General features: G+C 36.5%; 1 long non-coding RNA gene across 1 annotated transcript in view; it reads right to left on the bottom strand.

The window, feature by feature from the left end:
- Nucleotides 1–13,371, bottom strand: part of LOC131501864 (uncharacterized) — a 39,295-nt gene extending 25,924 nt beyond the window's left edge. Inside the window, exon 1 of the long non-coding RNA XR_009256912.1 lies at nt 13,282–13,371. This is a non-coding gene — a long non-coding RNA (uncharacterized LOC131501864). The remainder of the gene's footprint in view (nt 1–13,281) is intronic.
- Nucleotides 13,372–18,931: the final 5,560 nt, after the last annotated feature.

Raw genomic sequence — 18,931 nt, forward strand, 5'->3', positions numbered from 1 at the left:
TGGGTAAGGCCCAATCACATTAGAGAGAGAAATCTGCTTTGCTCAGTCTACCAATTCAAATGTGAATCTCATCCCAAAATGCTCTCACTGGCACACCAAGAATAATGTTGGATCAAATATCAGGGCACCTCATGACCCAGTAAAGTTGACACATAAAATTAACCATCACACTGGTTATGTCATCAAAGTGGTAGTTGCTACAACTAGTCCTCTTAACACAACACTACTAGGGCAGGCAGGAAAAGGTTGTGTGGAAAAATTGCAAAAGCTAACTGACAGAACAGTAACATAATGGACTCATGACTACAAGGCCATTAAAGCTCTGACATTAAATATTCCCCCAGCAAAGAATTGCTGAAGCAGAGTTCCTTATAATAACCAGCTGAGCAGTAGACCCAGTAGAGTTGTGTGGGTAATTACTCCTTAAATATTGCTTCTCAGAATGAGTTTTTCACTGACATGGTATATTGGAAAGATACTAACCAACAAAATGGTAAATCTCTGACCTCCCTCTCCTTTAGCCCAGAGCTACTTAAGCAACTGATGGGAGTATGGTGGGGGTGGGAAATCACCTAAAATATCAGAGAAGTCAGAAATTGCTGTGATGGACCCAAATAAACAACCTATATTGAAATGGGAACTTTCATTGAAAGAATTATCACCAACCACAGTGCAAACCTCTCTCCTCTCTACCATTCTCCAGGATGAAGTAAGCATGCAATTAATAACTTTTTAAGGGAGAAATACAGATCCTTACACAAGACATAAAACAAACAAAGCCTACAGAATACTATAACGTAGGTAGAGAAACAAAAGATAGGTTAAAATAGGGGACCTATACAAAAAGAGAAAAAAACAATTTCATGAAAAAAAAAGTGCTGATAACACTGTATTGTAGAATTGAAGTTTGCTAAGAGGGTATAACCTAAATGTTTTTAGCAAACAATAAGTAACTAAATAACTACGTGAGGTAATGGATATATTAATTATCTAGAAAATGGGAATCCTTTCACAATATATACATATATCAAATCACCATGAGGTAAACTTTAAAAATTGTACAATTTTTTGTCAATTATACTTCAATAAAGCTAAAAAACTAAAAAATAAAAGTGGAAAAGGAAGGCAGAGGAGTTGTTGGCTCTGAATAAGAAGGAAAGGGTTTGTCAACCAAGACACATGAGTGGCTTCTAGAAGCTGGGAACAGTCCTGAGCTGACAGCCAGCCAAGGAAATGGAGATATCATCCTATGACCATGAGTAATTGCATTCTGTCAACAACCTAAATGGGCAAAGAAACAGTGTTCTCCTGGAGCCTCCAGAAGGGAACCCAGCTTTGCTGACACCTTGATTTTAGCTTAAGGAGACCCATACTGTACTTTTGACCTACAGAAATGTAAGATAATAAATTTGTGTTATTTTAAGCTGCTAAACGTGTAATAATTTGTTACAGCAGCAAGAAAAAACTAATGTACACCAGTGGTGCACAAAAAGTAGAGGGAGAAAGAAGAGGGGTATGTTACTCAGCTCTCTTCTGTCTAGGGAGATTTCCAAGCAATAGATCCTTCAACTTAAGGAAAAAATGAAAATGGTATGGAGGAAAAGAAAATAAAGATTTGTCCTGAGTGCAGACTTTCAGTTATTCCCAACTTTTAATTAGCCATGTAAACAGTACTGACACAGTATTTTTTAAAAGGGGGGTTATTCAAACCATTTTTGGCTTTGTAATTCATGTTTATTATTATTAAAAGGGAGCATATTTTCTAATCTTTCTTCTTCACCTTGAAAAGTCAATCAATAATCAATAATTCTATATCTTCTTTTAGATCTGGTTCAGTACCATTGACATTCAAATCAAATAAAAATCAAGGAAATTCAAATCAAAACCATTTTGAGATATCATTTCACACCCTCTAGAATGGCTAGAATCATGAAGAGAGATAATAAGTATTGGAAAATATATAGAGAAATGGATCACTCATATACTGCTGGTGGGAATATAAAATGGGAGAGAGAGTAGACAGGAGAAATGCTGGGTTCCTTTCACTTCAGTATTGTTTAAAATAGAAAGTTATAGACTTGTCTCAAGGGTTTAGCAACTACAGAAAACATCTTGTCAATTACTAACAAGATAACTTGAAATCTTAAAGTGAAGAATGTAAAAAAGGTATAAACTATGTTCAACATCAAAATTTATTCTGATGTGTATACTGGGGATGTTTGAAGTTTTCAGGCATTGTCTGCCACTGAGGGTGATGCTGTTAATGTATTTTGTATCTTTATGAAAACAGTAATCTATGCTGGATAGCCATTTTCTCAGCTAGGATTTTTATAACTAGATTAATGGGTAAATTTATCTTACCCAAATTAAAATTAAAAACAATCCTCCTGAGACTTCCAATTCATCTTTACAGATTGCAGTAGACTTAACTTTGCAAAAAAAAAAAAAAATATGGAAAAGGAGTAGGTAAGTCTAACTGACTTAATCATCTGTCCAGGGAATTAAAAGTAAGAGAACATGTGAAAAGAGAAGGGGGAGTGAAGCCAGACAAAACTAGAGATAAAGTAGAACACTAGAAAACAGTGAAAGACAAGCTGAAGCAAAGAGAGAGAAAGGCAGTTGAAAGGATGGTTTAGGTCCTGCAATCAAAAATTATTTGGGGGCACCTGAGTGACTCAGTTGGTTATGATCAGGTCATGATGTCAGAGTTCGTGAAATTGAGCCCTACATTGGGCTTTTTGCTGACAGTGCAAGAAGGCTGTCTCTGATTCTCTCTCTCTGCCCCTCCCCTGCTCACACTTGCTCTCTCTCAAAATAAGTAAACTTAAAAAAACTTTTTTGTCCATTTGCAGAGGGAAATTCACATACTTCACATATAAATGAATAATCCAAACTGAGAAATACGCTATTATAATGGTTTTATCTGGAACATGGTGACTAGACCAGTTGTGGCAATGATGGACTATATCTTGGAGTAATTGAGTTTTTCAACTTTCTCACTGGGAAAACAATAGGCCTTTGACAGGAAGAGAGAAAGATATTCATTTTTTCTCTAATCCCCAAGAAAAATGGGAACTCTAGCGTCATCTTTAAAGGAGGGGGTCAAGGGGACTCTCCCAAAGGGAAATAAGTTGGCATTTGCAATGTGTATGGCATAAGGAAGGACTACCATTTAAGGAATCTTTGTGCAGAGGCATAGACAATGAATCTCTGATAGCTAGTTTTAAAATTTCCTTTTTTTGTCTGATAATTTCCTTCTATTCCCAAATCATCACTAAAATTTTGTTAAGCATAAGAGTCAGATATTAGCTCTGTTTTAGGGGTTTACTTTTTGGTGTTATGTGTTAATTTTTAATGTAATGTGGATTGGGATAAGTGGCAGCAACATGGAGAAGTGGTTGTAAGACAGCACAGTATGACCAGTGGAAAAGTCTAAAGCACTTGCTCTAAGAAAGTGACAAGCAGACACACTTTTGGAACATATAACCAAGTATTTTCTAGGTTTCTCAGAAATACTTGGAAAAGGAAACTAGGCAGAGATTAGTGAAGTTACTTGAGGGAATGAAGGCTGAAGTTACGTTATTTGAGTATTAAAGGGAAATGTAACCATTGAAAGTCAGAAGTGTTAGAGAAACTTGGTTTTATAGTAACTGTTAATTGCACAAAAAATTGAAAGGGAAAGCAGATGGTTTTCTGAACTTCCCACTACTTACCTATTGTATGACCTTGGGTAATAAGTAGATACAATGAGCCCAAGATTTCTTACCTATGAAATGAGAAAGTAGATCATCTCTAACATTTAGCGTCAACATTATTAGAATTTGTGTTTGGACTTAAGGTGACCACTATGAAGGGTCATAAACTATGTGAATTATTTTAATACATTATTTTTAAAAATAGTCTCCAATACTGCATAGCTCAAATATGTGCCTTCATAATTCTTTGTTTTCTGACTCTACAGCTCCACATAGTTGTCTATAATTCTAACATGTTCTTTTTCTTCCACTATATTTTCTTCTGATCACAACAGTAAGTTGTGACCATTATATAAAATTTAGAATCCCCAAAATTATGAATATAAATTACCTACACCCCATTACATATAGATAACTAGTATCAGAATTTTTGTGTACTATATATAATTTACATATATATGCACGTATTTCCATATTTTTGACACCGTTTTCATTAAACAACTTATCGTAGTTAACTTTCAATGTCAGTACAGAACTGTAATATTATCTTAAATGCCTTCATATTATTCAACTGTCTGAATAAAGTAAACATATAAATTGAATCCCTTTTTCTGGACATTAAAATTGTTTTTGACATTTTCGTATTATAAGCAATACTGATATTAATATTCTTTTTTCTAATTAAAAAAATTATTTTTCATATTTATTATCAAGAGACAGAGACGGAGCATGAGCATGGGAGGGGCAGAGAGAGGGGGAGACACAGAATCCGAAACAGGCTCCAGGTTCTGAGCTGTCAGCACAGAGCCCAAAGCAGGGCTCAAACTCAAAAAACACAAGATCATGGCCTGAGCCGAAGTCAGATGCTTAACTGACTGAGCCACCCAAGTACTCATCTTTTTTAAATTTTTAAAAATATTTTTATTTAATTTTGAGAGAGATACAGAGCGTGAGTGGGGGAAGGGGGCGGGAAGAGAGAGAGGGAGATACAGAATTTGAAGCAGGCTCTAGATCTGAGCTGTCAGCACAGAGCCCAACCCAGGACTCAAACTCATTAATTGCTAGATCATGACCTGAGCCTAAGTTGGATGCTCAACCGATTGAGCCACCCAGGTGTCCTCAAATTAATATGCTTATAATTGGTTTTGCTGTTATTTTCTTAGATAAATTCCTTGAATATTTGCTAGGTCAAGGAATATACACATTTTTTTAAATATGAAATTTATTGTCAAATTGGTTTCTGTACAACACACAGTGCTCATTCCAACAGGTGCCCTCCTCAATACACATCACCCACCCTTCCCTCCCTCCCACCCCCCATCAACCCTCAGTTTGTTCTCAGTTTTTAAAAGTCTCTTATGCTTTGGCTCCCTCCCTCTCTAACTTTTTTTTTTTCTCCTTCCACTCCCCCATGGTCTTCTGTTAAGTTTCCAGGATCCACATAAGAGTGAAAACATATGGTATCTGTCTTTCTCTGTATGACTTATTTCACTTAGCATAACACTCTCCAGTTCCATCCATGTTGCTAAAAAGGCCAGATTTCATTTTTTCTCATTGCCACATAGTGTTCCATTGTGTATATAAACCACAATTTCTTTATCCATTCGTCAGTTGATGGACATTTTGGCTCTTTCCATAATTTGGCTATTGTTGAAAGTGCTGCTATAAACATTGGGGTACAAGTGCCCCTATGCATCAGCACTCCTGTATCCCTTGGGTACATTCCTAGCAGTGCTATTGCTGGGTCATAGGGTAGATCTATTTTTAATTTTTTAAGGAACCTCCACACTGTTTTCCAGTGCGGCTGCACCAGTTTGCATTCCCACCAACAGTGCAAGAGGGTTCCCGTTTCTCCACATCCTCTCCAGCATCTATAGTCTCCTGATTTGTTCATTTTAGCCACTCTGACTGGTGTGAGGTGATATCTGAGTGTGGTTTTGATTTGTATTTCCCTGATGAGGAGTGACATTGAACATCTTTTCATATGTCTGTTGGCCATCCGGATGTCTTCTTTAGAGAAGTGTCTATTCATGTTTTCTGCCCATTTCTTCACTGGATTATTTGTTTTTCAGGTGTGGAGTTTGGTGAGTTCTTTATAGATTTTGGATACTAGCCCTTTTTCTGATATGTCATTTGTAAATAACTTTTCCCATTCCGTCAGTTGCCTTTTAGTTTTGCTGATTACTTCCTTTTCAGTGCAGAAGCTTTTTATCTTCATGAGGTCCAAATAGTTCATTTTTGGTTTTAATTCCCTTGCCTTTGGAGATATGTCAAGTAAGAAACTGCTGCAGCTGAAGTCAGAGAGGTTGTTGCCAGCTGTCTCCTCTAGGGTTTTGATGGCTTCCTGTCTCACATTCAGGTCCTTTATCCATTTCGAGTTTATTTTTGTGAATGGTGTAAGAAAGTGGTATAGTTTCATTCTTCTGCATGTTGCTGTCCACTTCTCCCAGCACCATTTGTTAAAGAGACTGTCTTTTTTCCATTGGATATGCTTTCTTGCTTTGTCAAAGATGAGTTGGCCATACTTTTGTGGGTCTAGTTCTAGGGTATCTATTCTATTCCATTGGTCTATGTGTCTGTTTTTGTGCCAATACCATGCTGTCTTGATGATGACAGCTTTGTAGTAGAGGCTAAAGTCTTGGATGTAGTAGAGGCTAAAGTGATGCCTCCCACTTTTGTCTTCTTCAATATTACTTTGGCTATTCGGGGTATTTTGTGGTTCTATACAAATTTTAGGATTGCTTGTTCTAGCTTTGAGAAGAATGCTGGTTCAATTTTGATTGAGATTGCATTGAATGTGTAGATAGCTTTGGGTAGTATTGACATTTTGACAATATTTATTCTTCCAATCCATTAGTAGGGAATGTCTTTCCATTTCTTTATATCTTCTTCAATTACCTTCATAAGCTTTCTATAGTTTTCAGCATACAGATCTTTTACATCTTTGGTTGGGTTGATTCCTAGGTATTTTATGATTCTTGGTGCAATTATGAATGGGATTAGTTTCTTTATTTGTCTTTATGTTGCTTCATTATTAGTGTATAAGAATGGCAACTGATTTCTGTACATTGATTTTATATCCTGTGACGTTGCTGAATTCATGTAGCGGTTCTAGTAGACTTTTGTTGGAGTCTATTGGGTTTTCCATGTATAATACCATATCATCTGCAAAAAGTGAAAGCTTGACTTCATCTTTGCCAATTTTGATGTCTTTGATTTCCTTTTGTTGTCTGATTGCTGATGCTAGAACTCCAACACTATGTTAAACAACAAGAATATGCACATTTTCAATTAATTTTTTAAATTTTTTTTGAGAGAAAGAGAGAGAGAGAGAGAGAGAACCAGGAAAGGCAGAGAGAGAGGGAGACACAGAATCTGAAGAAGGCTCTAGGCTCTGAGTTGTCCACACCAAGCCTGACAAGGGGCTTGAATTCATGAACCACAAAATCATAACCTGAGTCAAAGAAAGAAGTTCAACCAACTGAGCAATGCAGGCACCCCAGAAATATGCACATTTTGAAAATATTTTCCTTGCTCATTTAGTTATTTTTGAGAGAGAGAGAGAGAGAGTAGGGGAGGGACAGAGAGATGAGGAGAGAATCCCAAGCAGGCTCAGTGCTGTCAGGGCAGAGCCCAACGTGGGGCTCGATCTCACAAACCAAACCATGAGATCATGACCTGAGCTAAAATCAAGAGTTGGCAGCTTAACCAACTGAGCCACCCAGCTGCAGCAAGGAATATGCACATTTTTTAAGGTTTTTATTAACTACTGCCAAATAATACTCCAGGAAATATGTACAAACCTTTCCACTTGCAGTATCTGACATGGAATTTTCTTCACATTATGGAAGAATGATAGCAACTTTTAAATTTTAATTTTGCCAACAAAACAGGTAAACATCAGTATCTCATCATTATTTTAATTTTCATCTCTTTTATTCGTAGTGAAGGTGAGATTTTTCATATTTATTAGCCAAAAGGCTAATATACATATAAAAATATTTTTTGGAATTGCCTCTTTCACTCTTTTACAAGTTTTCTTAAGTTTGTCATTCATCCTATATATTGTTTTATAAATGATATGATTTTAAGTTGAGACTATCAAGACAGATCCAAAAATTAGATAAGGAATGCCACCCAGTACTCTTTCTTCTACCTTTCCTTAGGTACAAGTTACCCTCCAGATCACTACCACAAAGCAGGTTGTTAGATAGAGAAGACATGCCAAGAAGAAAATCTTAAACATCAATAAATTCTGGTATTTTTAAAAAATATCACATGATGCATTTTTGGTGGATGGAAATTAATCTACCCTGAGTAACAAAACTCTGACTCAACTGCTCTTTACTATACACAAATACTTTTTGTTTACTAAAAATATTAGAACAATACAGAGATTTAAGCCATATTTAATATCAAATTAGTGTTTCTGCATCAAATAAAAAAAACTAAATATACTCTTTTCACATAAAATTATTATGGTAATTGAGGTATCATTTCTGATCTCTTGCTTCCTCATGAAAATGAAATGAAAATCAAATTGTTGGGATAATACTTCTTCCAACATGTAATTTAAGATATAGCATTTTTTTTTGTTGGGTCTTGTCAAGTTATTCTTTTTCACTATTAGACTTGTGAGAATATTTAATAACACAAGCTAAACAAACCTAAACATATTTCAAAAGACTTATTTCTAAAACCATTGTCTAGAAAATCAACCAGGGATTTCCCTAAACTAGAGAAATTTTCTGATAAATTACCATGTGCTGCTTAGTATAGATTCAGTTACAAAACTGAATTCATTTTCTTAAACCTCATCATCTATACAGATTTTTAAAAAATAGCTATGTTCTTTCTCTAACTCTTCACCTTAATTAAATACAGCTGTAGACTTTGCATAAAGGAATATCAAACAATTAATTGGCAACCCGCTGACATGATAATTAGGCTAAGAAAATCCAATTCTTCCAATATTTAAAAGTATATTATATTTTTGGAATGCTTTCCTTGCACCCTGAACCCAGACAGAAATAACAGCAAAAAATTTACGTGACTTACTTGTCTTTGTGCTTTTCTTTGTTTTTCAATCCAAAAAGTGAAGAACTCTATTAAAACTTGAATTATACTTAAATAATTATAAGTAATGCATCTTATTCCCGAAATCTTTTTTATTGGATTTAAAGAGATGTTTTTCCTTAAAGCAAGACCGGCTGATGGGAGTTAATAACAAATTCAGCAAATCTAACATCATGATATTTTACCTGAAGTTGTAAATAGTGGTGATATTTGAAGGGAAATATTACGTGAAATATTTTTACTCTCCTCAAATTTCATTTTTTATGGGATGTGGTGCAAATGTTTTAAGTAGATGTCATCTGATATGCTCTTCGTTGCCTTTCACTTCTCACATCTCATGCTCTCTTAAACTTTTACAAGCAATTCCTAAGAATAAACTTCCTAACCAAAAGAACATTTTTAGAAACCACGTCAAAATATCACTAACCTGTTTTCTGTGAACCCTATTAATACTCTGGGGCTAAAACTAGAAGAGGTTGTATAAAAAGCATTCCACACTGGAAATAGTTTGTAAATCCCTATTTTACATAGAAATGGGCAACTGGGTTCTGGAAATGATCCAGTTGTATTCAATATTACTAAAGAAAAGTTTTTATTGCATAGTCTTTTGGTAAGAAAACAGATTGGGTAGAGTACTGGCTCTTTAAAGAAATGGATAAAAATTCAAAATGATCTTGAAAGACTGAAGATATAGTAATGATGCAGGCAGGTAGGTGTTTACCAGGAACTGATTTAGGGAGGAAAATGACAAGAGAAAACTGGAATGATTACATGAAACCCATGAAAGAAGATTTTTTTCCTCAAAGATGGACATAACTGGATGTGTGAATACCTATTGTAAAATCTTTAATATCATTATATTTCATTGGAATTCCAACTAAAACTAATTTATTCTAATTATAGCAATCACAATTATTATTATTTGAATGGCTACTGCACACCAGTAAGTATGCTAAGTATTTGATAAACAATATCTCATTTAAGCCTTACAATAATTCTATGATGTAGTAAGATAACAGCCACATTTTGTAGATATGAAAAATGAGGATTAGAGGTATTAAGCAACTTGCATAAGGTCACAAAGCCAGTAAGTGACAAAAGTGGGAGTCAAACCAAGCCTATCACAGACTTCAAATCCCTGCTTTCATCCTCTACAATGCTCAAATCCTATAAATGTCCCTTTGGGTTATGCTCAAGGAGGCTTAGGAGTAAATCTCTTCAGTTTCTCTTCCCTTCTTACGTTGACTGATTTAAAAGGCTCTTTATTGCTGCTGACTACAGGAAAACAGGGAATGATAAATATACAAGAAGTTGGAAAGGTAAAAGAAATCTTTAATGGTAATAGATCATCCTGAACTTAACCAAAATATAAATTTACTAAGCCATTTCTCATCATACCCCTGAATATGATGGATATGACCCAGGGGCTAAGCTCCACCCAGTGGTCTTATTAAGCTATAAACCTTGACAAAGTTACTCAGACATGAGTTACAAGTGGATTCAGGGGGCACCACTGCTAGATAAGATGAAATTCTTAGTTTTCCTCAATAGATGAACAACCACTTTGTCTGCAGGTTATACTTATTTTTTCTCTGCTGCTTCCCTGAGCCTTTGTGTGTAGTCTTGAATATAGACAAAGAAGGTGCTTTTTTAGGTGGTAAAGTATGGTAGAGAGTGGTACAGTAGAGCAGTTAAAAACATGGACTCAAGCCAGACAGCCAAGTTTAAAACCTGGCTTTGTCAATTACCATTTGTGTGAACTTGGACAGGTTACTTAACCTCTCTGTACCTCAGTTTCTCCATTTGTTAGAAAAACATAATAATTGTACCAATTCAAGATTATAGCAAGAGGGCTGCCTAAGTGGCTCAATCTGTTAAGCATCAGACTCTTGATTTCCTTTCAGGTCATGATATCAAGGGTCGTGGAACCTGTGATGGGTGTGGAGCCTGCTTAAGATTCTCTCTTTCCCCCTCCCTCTGCCCCCTCCCCTGCTGTAATGTGTGCACTCTCTCTCTCTCTAAAAAAAAAAAAAATATTGTAGCAAGATTACATACATAAATAATAATTTGTATATTCCTGGTACATAGTAAGCATCACATAAGCATTTTCTATTGATACTATTAAACTTTCAAATTTTACAGAGAAAGACCTTGTAATTCCTTCTTCTGTCCCTATGGGAGGTCCTGGCCACTGGAAGTCCTGTTTGCTTTCCACCCAGTTTTATTCTCCTATAGCATAGTCACAGATCAGTGATTAACACACTGGAATACTACCCAGCAATAAAAAGACAGCTATTAGTACAGGTACAACTTGGATGGACGTTAAGGTTATTTTGCTGAGTGAAAACAGGCCACTCTCAAAAGGTTACATACTATATAATTCCATTTATATAACCATCTGTATAACTTTTTCATATCAAGACAGAAAACAAATTAATGGTTGCCAAGCATTAGGGACAAGAGGGAGAACATTAGTATATTAGTATTAATTTGTGATGATGGAACAGTTCTGAATCTTAATTGCAGTGGTAGTTCCATGAATCTGTACATGTGGTAAAACTGCATAGAACTATGTGGACATACACATGCACACACACACATACACACATGAATGTGTGTAAAATGTGTCAAAATCTGAATGAGGTTTGTAAATTGTACCAACTTAACATCCTGGTTTGGGTATAGTACTATAGTCATGTAAGGTGTTAACCATTTGGAACAGCTGGATGTAGGGCATACAGGACCTTTCTATACTGTATTTGCAAGTTTCTATGGGTTCTTTAAAGGTCTCAAAAAAAGTTTTTGGTTTTTTTTAGCAAAAGTTTTTTTTTTTTTTCTTTAAGTGTTAAGGGAGGCTTTTACCAATAAATGAATCTGGGCTAATTTACATATTTAGCCAAAGCCAAATTCACCAAACAGGTACTCCTACTGAATTAGGAGAGTTGTTAATAGCTGTGCTGCAGAAAAAGTTTTCTGAGGTCAATACATTTAGAGAGCATTATGTACGTCCCTCTCAGAGATTCTTCTCTATATTGCTTTGTGGTTCTCAATCCTGCATATGCATCAGAATCATCTGACACACACTGGAAAGAATATCTTTCAGTTTCAATGAAATTGTAACCAAAGGGAAAAAAAAAATGCAAGACTATGAATCAATGCTTGCTTTCACAGGTCTCAAGCCCTAAATATTTGATTTAGGCCTGCGGCAGATAGTGAAAGCAGCAAAAAAATAACCCCTTTTGGAAACAGCTCTGATGAGGAAGCATGGGGCAAGCTGAGGGCAAAGTACATACTAAAAGCACCCACCCCCAGGTAGGATATGTATGATATTCCTCTGACACTCCTGACTGCCCATAAACAAAGGTAAGTAAAGAAAACAAATGGCTGACTGATACAGACCACAATCATGCAGGACAGGAATCTCTTTCAGTTTATGTATAATTTAGTAAACTGCAAGAAAAAGGCAATGTCATCTATACCCTAATTTCCAGAAGCCTATACACTCCTTTCCCTAGAGCCCTAATATCACCCTTATCAAGATGTTAAGGGGGTTTAATTCCTTGCCATGGTGATGTGGGAAACAAAGGAAAATGAAAAACTAAATTCCCTTACTGACTACAACCCATTGACAAATCCTTGAAACAGGTAGAGTGACCTTCCTCTAGGAGCTCAGCTGCTTAGATGATGACACTTTTCTAGGGACAAAAGGGAATCTTGGCTTAACATTATCCTAACACCCCAGGATCCTGTAAGTCTCCCCGAACACATAAAAATTCCTTTGAAAACCCCCTTTATCTTTAACCACCAAGTATATGTTGGCAATTGTACTCCAAGCATATGACCCCTGATATACATCTGAAGGGTCTCATGACTGAAGTTTTACTGTTTACACATCTGAAAGGTTCATGACTGAGGCTTTACTAAGTAGTAATAAATGATGTTTTCCTAACAACAGCTAGCCCCTCAAGGTCCTGGAAACCTTGCTTCCAAAATTCCTTAGAGACTTACGCTGTCCCTAACCTCTTCCCAACCTGAAGGTATATAATCAGTCACTCTTCACAACCCCAGTGCAGTTCTTTCTGCCCATGGGTCCTGTCCCTGTGCTTTAATAAAATCATCTTTTTACACCAAAGACATCTTCGAGAATTCTTTCTTGCCCATCAGCTCTGAACCCCACCATCACCCCAAAATTTCATCACATCCATAACACAGAACAAAAGTGGAACTGAAGTAAAGAAGAAAATTATACCAGTATATCATCTTTATTTTCTGGAGATTGCTTCAATATGAGAAAGACAAACAACAAGTAACTAAAGATGCTGGTCAGTCAGTTGAGCAGAAATTAACTACTAGATCGCCACAGAACACTTCTAACTCAAGACATTTCACTGAATCATACTGATCTTCTGTTCATTCCAAAGCTGGCAATGGAGAGAACACCATAAATTGATAGAAATGGCCTCAGGAGAGAGATATTAGCAATTTAGAGAGAGAATGATATTATACAAACCTGAATTGAAACTTCTGAGATGCTTGAGTTCATTTCTTTCCACCTCTTCACACATCACACTTCAGCAAACAGTTGCCCCCATTCAAAACTGAAAAAAAAAAATGAGACAACCCCTAAGCATAGATGATTTAAAAATAAGAAGCAAAACAACATAAGCAAAAGGCAGACTAAGGAAGAAGAAACTAAGGAACAGGTCCTGAAATTTTTTGAAAAGCCTATTTTAACAGGTAAACTTTAACATTCTACTGAAGGATATAAGAAAGACTTGATTAAATGGAAAGACACATCTTGTCCTTGGATAAAAAGACTGAATAATATGAAATTCCCGATTCTCTCTAAGTCTATCTACAAATTCAAACAAACCCCAAATCAAAATATCTATAGGCTTCGGGGAGGAAGTGTGAAAAAAAGCAATACTGCAGCTCATCTGGAAAAATAAATAGGTGAAAATCTCCCCCCAAAAAATCTTTAAAAATGTATAATAAAAAATCTTAAAATGTACATCAGAGATTTTTAAAAAAGATTTATACTAGCACAAGAATAACCATTTTGAGGGGTGCCTGGGTGGCGCAGTCGGTTAAGCGTCCGACTTCAGCCGGGTCACGATCTCGGGGTCCGTGAGTTCGAGCCCCGCGTCAGGCTCTGGGCTGATGGCTCGGAGCCTGGAGCCTGTTTCCGATTCTGTGTCTCCCTCTCTCTCTGCCCCTCCCCCGTTCATGCTCTGTCTCTCTCTGTCCCAAAAATAAATAAAAAATGTTGAAAAAAAAAAAAACATTTTGAATGGAACAGTCCATGAATAGACCCAAACACATGAGGTAATGGATTATATAATAAAGGTGTCAATTATTTACATTGGATATTTAATACTCAATAAATGGTGTTGAAACAACTAGTGAGTTGTGTTGAGAAAAAAAAATGGTACAGGTATCTCAATCTTTACATCAAAATTATTCCAGAAAGATTAAAGCTTTAAATGAAATTAAAGAATTCTGTAAGAAAACATGATCAAGTAAAAAAAAAAATGATCTTGGTGTGGAAAGATCTAAGCCAAATACCCAAAATCTATAATAGAGGGAAAAAGGATAAATGTGGCTGTATTAACATTAAAACTCTTCTGCAGGGGGAGGCATCACAATCCCAGACTTTAGCCTCTACTACAAAGCTGTCATCATCAAGACAGCATGGTATTGGCACAAAAACAGACACATAGACCAATGGAATAGAATAGAAACCCCAGAACTAGACCCACAAACGTATGGCCAACTCATCTTTGACAAAGCAGGAAAGAACATCCAATGGAAAAAAGACAGTCTCTTTAACAAATGGTGCTGGGAGAACTGGACAGCAACATGCAGAAGGTTGAAACTAGAACACTTTCTCATACCATTCACAAAAATAAACTCAAAATGGATAAAGGACCTGAATGTCAGACAGGAAACCATCAAAACCCTAGAGGAGAAAGCAGGAAAAGACCTCTCTGACCTCAACTGTAGCAATCTCTTACTCGACACATCCCCAAAGGCAAGGGAATTAAAAGCAAAAATGAACTACTGGGACCTTATGAAGATAAAAAGCTTCTGCACAGCAAAGGAAACAACCAACAAAACTAAAAGGCCACCAACGGAATGGGAAAATATATTTTCAAATGACATATCAGACAAAGGGCTAGTATCCAAAATCTATAAAGAGCTCACCAAACTCCACACCCGAAAAACAAATAACCCAGTGAAGAAATGGGCAGAAAACATGAATAGACACTTCTCTAAAGAAGACATCCGGATGGCCAACAGGCACATGAAAAGATGTTCAACGTCGCTCCTTATCAGGGAAATACAAATCAAAACCACACTCAGATATCACCTCACGCCAGTCAGAGTGGCCAAAATGAACAAATCAGGAGACTATAGATGCTGGAGAGGATGTGGAGAAACGGGAACCCTCTTGCACTCTTGGTGGGAATGCAAACTGGTGTAGCCACTCTGGAAAACAGTGTGGAGGTTCCTCAGAAAATTAAAAATCGATCTACCCTATGACCCAGCAATAGCACTGCTAGGAATTTACTCAAGGGATACAGGAGTACAGGATGCATAGGAGCACTTGTACCCCAATGTTTATAGCAGCACTCTCAAGAATAGCCAAATTATGGAAAGAGCCTAAATGTCCATCAACTGATGAATGGATAAAGAAATTGTGGTTTATATACACAATGGAGTACTACGTGGCAATGAGAAAGAACGAAATATGGCCCTTTGTAGCAACGTGGATGGAACTGGAGAGTGTGATGCTAAGTGAAATAAGCCATACAGAGAAAGATACCATATGCTTTCACTGTTATGTGGATCCTGAGAAACTTAACAGAAACCCATGGGGGAGGGGAAGAAAAAAAAAAAAAGAGGTTAGAGTGGGAGAGAGCCAAAGCATAAGAGACTCTTAAAAACTGAGAACAAACTGAGGGTTGATGGGGGGTGGGTGATGGGTATTGAGGAGGGCACCTTTTGGGATGAGCACTGGGTGTTGTATGGAAACCAATTTGACAATAAATTTCATATATTGAAAAAAAATAAAAATAAATTAAAAAAATAATAAAAATTCTTTTTGGGGCTCCTGGAAATCTTAGTTGGTGGAGCATGAGACTCTTGAACTTGGGGTTGTGGGTTCAAGTCCCAGATTGGGTGTAGAGATTACTTAAAAATAAAATCATAAAAAAAAAAAAAACTCTTCTGCAGGGAAAAAGAAAAAAAAATGAAAAGCAAAAGCAAAAATGTTTCAACATATGCAACATTTTTCCTTAATTCAAATAGTGTTTGTAATTACTAGGCAATTAGAAAAAAATGCTCCTAACCTAAATGCCCATGAAAAAAACCATACAATAAGCTATGGCATATCCATTTAAAATATGTTAAAAGGAATAAACTTTGCATGCACAGGGCTCCAAAATGTATTAACTGAAAAGTGAAAGTGATAAAATCGTAGTTATATTGTAAGGGTTAAATTGTAGTGTAGGGCTAACCTGTAGCTTTAAGAAATAACAGCTTTGTTTTAACATTGTAGATTAAGAGATAACAGACTTGTCCTATCAATCAAAGGAACAAAAGTTTAAGGGAAATCAACTGGTTTAGTGTTTGATTGGATTGGGGCAAGGGCATGTCTGAACTGTTTCCACCCCCATCTGGGAACTATTTCTTTGTTCTGTCCCCAGGTGATGATAAGACAATGTGGTCAGCTATAAAAACTCTGTACCCTGGCTGTTTGACTGCACTCTGATCAAGAGTGTCGGTCTTGATCGGTTGGCCTTGCCTCTTGCTGCAATAAATTTTGTTGTGACTGTCACTGGTGCCGATTGCATTCTGTTTCAGGAGTCATGTGGATGCAACAATATTAATAAAGATATAGACATTTTCGTGCAAATTGTGGTTATGTTTGAAGGCAGAACTGTTTAAAGTAATTTTTATGCTTTTCAGTATATTTTCCAAATTTTTTATAATGAACATACTTTATAATCAGAGGATGTAATACAACAGTAATAAAGTTTCAACTTTCACTGAAGCACAGTTCAAACAAAATATAATTAATCACTTTAGTTTACATAACTCATGAGTACAGCTGAGAAAAACGCTCGCAAACACTAACTTTTCTCAGCACTACCAGGGAAAAACAGCTTCATTATATTTTTCTTTATAAATCCTGTGTCACACAAAAATTTAAGAAGTGATATCGGAGACTTGATATTAATGTGTTTTTGAAAATTCTTAACTCTATGCTACTTTATTCAAGTGATAAAATTTTGTTAGGTACTATATCATAGTAAACCACATTTTTATAGCACAATAATAAAGGCACACCTCGTCTAAGTTGACTTAAACTCTTTTACTTCTGAGCTGGAGGCAAAACACATACTTAAATTGATTGGCTTTCCAAGTATATTTCCCCCCCAGGTAAATATTAGCTTCAGTGAAGAATTCTAATAATTTTTCCACTCTCTAAAATCTATAATACAAAAAAAAAAGGACTAAACTGCATAGCAATGAGAAAAGATGGTTTAGAGAATTTGTTGTGTTCTGTATCTTGAAGAAAAGTATACTTCTAAATGCTGTTTTAATATTTAAATATTTCATTTTTTATTTAAAAAATATACTCTACAAAACTCACAAAACATTTGAAGTAATCCCTACGTGTATTAAAGTTATTATACTGTAGGTTGTCCTAATACATGCACTAGTTGGCACAAACACCTACCTCATCAAGTAAGAGTTTATACTTTTTTCAAAAGCCTGCAATTCCTTTTCACATTTGGCTTCTATCTTGTCATATGGTCCCTTAAGTGGTTTTTTTTTGGGGGGGGGCGGGGTGGGAGCAGGGGCACCAGTATCGCTAGACTGCGACATAATGGGTAATTTGCTTCATTTGACTATCTGTATTTTCACTTTGTTTACTTCGATCCAGAGTTTCTTCCATGATCTCTTCATTAATCCCTGCTGCTTAGTCACATTCTTCGTCATCAGTCAGCAAGGTTAAAGGAAAAGAGCAAACTTTTAAAGTGACTACCATGGACGCTCATTGCCTAATCCAGGACGGGAAAGAACTCACAAAGGAGGATGTGGGAAAGGGGGGGACGTGGTGGTGGTGTGGGTCCTCCTCGGTCGGGTTGGGAACAAGGAAGAGGGCAGCTTGCCTCAGCCTTAAATGACAGCAAAGGGAAAACAGCGCGCCAGAAAAAAGTCACAGAAGACTGAGTAAAAGCTCTCCCCAAGCTTTTGCTGTCCGCTCACGGAGTTCATTCCCAGTAGGCTCCTCCTTCCAGCATTATTCATTGGTTGGGCAAGTGTGATGGACAAACCTGCAGCCCAACAAACGTGCAAGCCCAGCGGTTTCCCGGCTGTAGCCACCTTCACTAGCCACGGTGGTAGAAGCACCTAGCACAGACAGTTTGCATTTCTGTGATTCTAGCTTTACTAATGTAAAAAGCTTTGGCAATTACCCCGCCCCTCCCTTTCCTCCACCCTCCCACCAGCCCCCTAAGCGGTAAAGGTAAATATACCATTAAGCTGTTTTTCCACCGCGCTTTCTTACACCCACCCAGCTTGAATTAACCTTTTGATTTGAGCCAAGAAGTTGTGATAAAACCTAATCAAGAGACAGACTGGGAAAAAATACACCAATCTATAAACACAATATCTTCCTGTAGCGTGCTTCTGAATGACTTTTATTTTCTGCATTTCTGCTTCTTTGTTGCAAATATTCTGAGATGCGTTCCTTTAATATTGGAAAATACAGAACAGGTAAGGGCTAAATACTTAAGTGTTCTAAGATGCGATAAGGATTTTGCATTCCATGTAGGAGTTTTAAGGGCTCTGCTATATCTGTGATGTCTGACAAGCACAGTATATATCCGATTTGGGAACCTCCCCAACAGTGACCCAGGTACACCATATTTATTATAGCCTTCGTTTTGGCCCTGCTATATTAGTAAATCTATTCCCATACCCTTTCTTGATGGATGCAAATATCTCAGAAATAAAAACCTAAATATCCAAACACCCCAGATTGTTAAATATAGTGTCATATATTGTAATATTTTACATTGTAGACACGGTCTGGGCTATTGTTAAACAGGGATAAAAGCAAGATATTAAACTATGTACGATGGGAT

This window comes from Neofelis nebulosa, chromosome X (assembly GCF_028018385.1).
Source record: "Neofelis nebulosa isolate mNeoNeb1 chromosome X, mNeoNeb1.pri, whole genome shotgun sequence".
NCBI classification, from domain to species: domain Eukaryota; kingdom Metazoa; phylum Chordata; class Mammalia; order Carnivora; family Felidae; genus Neofelis; species Neofelis nebulosa.